This window comes from Gadus macrocephalus, chromosome 14, assembly GCF_031168955.1.
Source record: "Gadus macrocephalus chromosome 14, ASM3116895v1".
Classification (NCBI taxonomy): domain Eukaryota; kingdom Metazoa; phylum Chordata; class Actinopteri; order Gadiformes; family Gadidae; genus Gadus; species Gadus macrocephalus.
In genome coordinates, this window is record NC_082395.1 from 25,286,888 (window position 1) to 25,291,609 (window position 4,722).

The 4,722-nt window shown below is 42.0% G+C and overlaps 1 long non-coding RNA gene across 1 annotated transcript; it reads right to left on the reverse strand.

The window, feature by feature from the left end:
- Nucleotides 1-2,079: 2,079 nt before the first annotated feature.
- LOC132472598 (uncharacterized) lies at nucleotides 2,080-2,999 on the reverse strand. The gene is made up of 2 exons (XR_009529113.1): nucleotides 2,216-2,999; nucleotides 2,080-2,161 (listed from the first exon to the last, which is right to left on the reverse strand). It is a non-coding gene; the product is annotated as an uncharacterized LOC132472598 (long non-coding RNA).
- Nucleotides 3,000-4,722: the final 1,723 nt, after the last annotated feature.

Genomic DNA, 4,722 nt, shown 5'->3' on the forward strand with positions numbered 1-4,722 from the left:
TGGAAGGGGAAACAAAGACAGGTAGCCTAAAGAAGAAGTAAGGAAAGGAATGAGAGGAAGAACAGTGAAATTAATGAACAGTGTGATAAGCGCAAATGATTTCCAAAAAGGTTATAATTACTGATTTATCAAATACGCAGAGAAGAGCATCATCGAATAAAGATTAAGGACCTGGATTATATTTTACAGTATTGAAAACTGTTGAAATTACAATTCAGAGTGGAGAAGGCTGAAGGCATTGGTCCTAAAAGTGTCAGTTTCACCCACTCTGGATTATCGCTTCAAGAGACATTTCAAGAGTGAAATGCTTTTTAAAAAAAAATCATTTCCCCTATTGGTGAAATGAACCTTGTCTTTTAAGCATAAACCACAGCAGTTAAACCTTATTCCAGGATGCTCTACGCTGTTGCCTCCTAGCTCTACACTAACAAATGTGTTCATCACACTGTTCACCCATTTCCTAGCGTGATTTAGCTTCCCCGGATGGTCAGCCCTCCACCGGCGTCTCTCGTTGATGTTAGAGTAGACGATCTGCATTGCTGGGAACTGCCGGTGGAGGTACTGCAGGTCCTGCTTCATTGCGGCAACAACCTCAACTCCCTCCAGGCGTCCGAGGCCGTTGCCGCCACAGTGGATGAGCAGGACATCCGGGGCTGTTCTTCCTCTCAGGGACTGCAGGAAGAAAGGGATGAGGGTCTTCCATCTCAGCCCGCCCCAGCCAAACCAACTGACCCTGGCCTCTAGGCCAAGGTGGGGGCCACAGGTTTCCTTGGCTCTCTGCTCTCCACGGCGGACGTAGCTGTCCCCGATAATCCACACTTCTGGCCCTAAAGATTACAAAACACAGATTACTATACATGTAAATACAGAGTGAGGGGACTGTTAACTTATAGAACAATATAGCTTAATATATCCTATTCATACAGTCATTAGCTTATGTCATATGCAGTATTTGTATGAATTCAGTAAACATGTAATTCTAATCATTTGTCATATTAGGGGACACAAAATGAAATTGCTGATAATTTAGCTAAAAGATACTAACCTAATTAGAAGAATTTAACCTTAAGTATATATATCTTTTTTTTTTTGACTGGGTGGTGTGGTCCTCTATGAGTATAGGCGCAGTCTTTTAAGTGTCGGCCTCATTGTCCTTTAAATAGCTGAAGAAAAGCTGTTTATTGGGAGCAGAACGTCTGCCGGCGCCCGACTATATCTGCGAAATGCGGACGTCGTTGAGGCCCACGCTGTTGGCAGGCGGGGATTACACATTTTTCAGTGCTACGGCTCACGCCTAGCGATAACCCAATAGCGATAGCCTTAAAAGGCTGCGCCTATACTCATAGAATCTAGAGTTACAATACGTAACTATCGTTTCAGCCATTTACTGTACAATTCAGAATTGAATGAGAGGAGGGCTGAGGAGGGCTGTCAATCAAATATCGCGCTTCAGAAACGGCCAATCATAGGAAAGCCCGCCCTGCCTTGGTTCCCTCCCCCATAGTGCCAAAACTAAGTTTGCGCGCGAGAGCAGAACATCATTCGCGAGAGGCTGTTTTGTATGGCAAGCCATCCCCGCCAGAAAACGGCATCATTTAGACGCGTATCACCTTCATTACGCCGTAAAAAACGCTGTAAAATGTAGAAAAACGCCGTAAAATACGCCGTCAACTATCGTCATGCGCAAAAAAGCGCCGCTTTATACGCCGCAATTAAGCCTTTCAAGACCGCGCGTAAAAAGCGCCGTTTTGAACATCAAACCGCGCGTAAAATACGGCGCTTTTGTGCACATCACAACGCCGTAAAATACGGCGTCTCTCTAGCATGCTAATAATCTCTGCCCTTCTTTTCTCTCAGCCAATGCATTTGAAGTGTTTCGAATAAAATCACCATAAGGTTCAAGTGCGGTCATAACTAAGGCTAAATATAATTAGACAGTCTATTGCTGGTTTAGGTGGTTGGCTCTTTTTTCTTCGCTGCGTTCTGCCTTCTGGTGTAGCCTATAACTATAAATGTAGGCCCTATCTATTTTTGTAGGCCCTATTTGTTTTTCTGTTTCGTGTTTTAAAAACCAACACACAAAATCAAATGCCGTTTATTTGTTTATTCCTTTTGCCCTTTTTCAGTTTCAAAACCAAATCTGAAAAACCAAAAAACAATCCTGTTAATAGTTTTTTCTGATTTTGTTATAAATCGGAATATTCAAAGAACGAACCATACACGGATTCTCCTACCTCATCACTTTACTGACACACACAATGTGTGGCAGTAAAGTGACAGGATCATTCCATAGACAAAAATCTTTCCATCTAACTAATTTAATTTAGGAGGATAGTCATTGCACAGATGTAAGTTAACCAAATATTCTCATTATAGCCTAGTTATATCCTAGTTTTGCATATTTATACATTGCATCCTATTTTCATATTTCATGTGGCATCTGTATTTTTATGTAGGCTACAGCATCTGTATTTTAAATGTAGCTTATATCTTCTTTTTACATTTTACCTTTTGCTGAGGTGGGCGCTGTATTAGCCTACTGTATAGGCTGTCTGTATTTGTGTAAGAGTTATTTGTATTGTGTAACCTGCTGGATTATGAAAGTTAGTTTGGGGTAAATAAAGTGTCTGTCTGTCTGTCTGTCTGTCTGTCTGTCTGTCTGTCTGTCTGTCTGTCTGTCTGTCTGTCTGTCTGTCTGTCTGTCTGGGGGAAAATGCCGTGAAAAATGTACGCACGGTGCGTTCAGGATTAGGACTGATATTATGTCGGCATAGGCCTAATCAATCGGGTTTTAATATTTGAAGCATTCATATCAGTCTATTCTGCTGTTGGCCTTGATGGGGAGATATTTTTTTGCTTCCATGCACAAATAGTTGAATCCAACAACATTCCTGCGTCTCCAGAGCCCATTTAAGCACCGTGTCAGACTCAGTAGACTGTTACAAGCCTCTGAACGTTGTTAGAGCATGGCTCCCCAGTTCATCAGTGTCTCTCTCTATGGCTCCTCGTCCTTTCCACTGTGTATTTATATCGATTGAACAAGAGAGGATGTTACGATAACTCCGCGAAAATAAAGGCTCCATGGCTGTAATAATTTAAATATAATTAACTTATAAAGCGTGTAACAAGACACCTAGATGATCTGGCTGGCTGACTAAAAAGGCACTGAATTTGGAACTTATAACACAGGAGGTCTGGCTTGCGGACAAAAAAGCATTGCGATCATAAAAGCGTGACCATCTGACAAAATATAGAATCGATCCGACAACCTACATAGCAAGCGTCTCTATCGATTGGACCACGGTTATCACAACGTTGAAACTGCATTTACTAATATATATATCTATATGAATATGACGCTACAACTAACGCCAAATGAGAGGAGATCTGTGTTGAACTGATTTGGTCTGCTTGTCTTGTTCAGCGATTGGGCGCAAACACTTCAAATGCCTTGGCTGAGAGAAAAGAAGGGCGGAGATTATTAGCATACTAGAGAAACGCCGTATTTTAAGGCGTTGTGATGTGCACAAAAGCGCCGTATTTTACGCGCGGTTTGATGTTCAAAATGGCACTTTTTACGCGCGCTCTTGAAAGGCTCAATTGCGGCGTAAAAAGCGGCGCTTTTTTGCGCATGACGGCGTATTTTACGGCGTTTTTCTACATTTTACGGCGTTTTTTACGGCGTAATGAAGGTGATACGCGTCTAAATGATGCCGTTTTCTGGCGGGGATGGCTTGCCATAGTTTTGCGCGCGCGCAGAGGTAATTTGCGCGCGCGCAGAGATCATTTGCGCGCTCGTAGTTAATATCTATGCGTGTGGAATAATATAATACGCCCGAATGCATCTTTTATCACATGAGTGCTTTATGGCACTAATGTGTCGCCATACTAGGACCATTCATACAGGAGCAAGCAAGAACGTTACCTTTTTCTGTCCTTGGGAAACGAAAAGACGGACAATCCGTTTCCACTGTTAGAGCAGTTTATCATTGCACATTTACGAGGCATTTCTTTTTTAAACTATCTTTATTTTCGAAAAATAGACAATGACAGATGAAATGATATTGAGCGGAACATTGACTGTATTATTTAAGGTGGTCATACCGTACCTACCATGTATATAACACATTGAACATTGAACACAAGAAATGGAAAAGATATTCCATTATGCCCATGTACTTTCACCATACATAACTATATAAAAAATAAAAGGGCCTGCAGGAAAATATAAATACAGTACGCAAAAAAATAACTTTGACGGAATGTTTCTGATCGTGTTTCAGCTTCAGATGCCGTCAAGAGGGGTCTCTGGTCGTAATCAGTCGCAAGTCCGTCCCTGACTAATCAGCATTCATTAGCAGAATGCTAGCGTGTACGGCCAACAACGGCCCAAACTGTAAGAAATCGAAAGGACATAAGTACTCATTCATTCGACTTTTGAACTATAATCTATATTGAACTTGTGGAATCTACAATAAAATTTGCGATATTTCAACGACAAGCAGGTGAAAGAGACATATTTAGCCGTCTAGCCCCATAGACTCCATTCATTCTGGACTCGCCCGCGATCACACCCAGTGGATGTCTAATGGAACTACAACCAAGATCGGTACAATGAGGCGTATAGGAAGTGCCCAGGCTCTTCGGTCCGTGGATCTTCTGGCCAATCGATTTTCGTTTTAAAACCAGGAAATGGAAAACGGATAACGAGCCGTCTCCCGT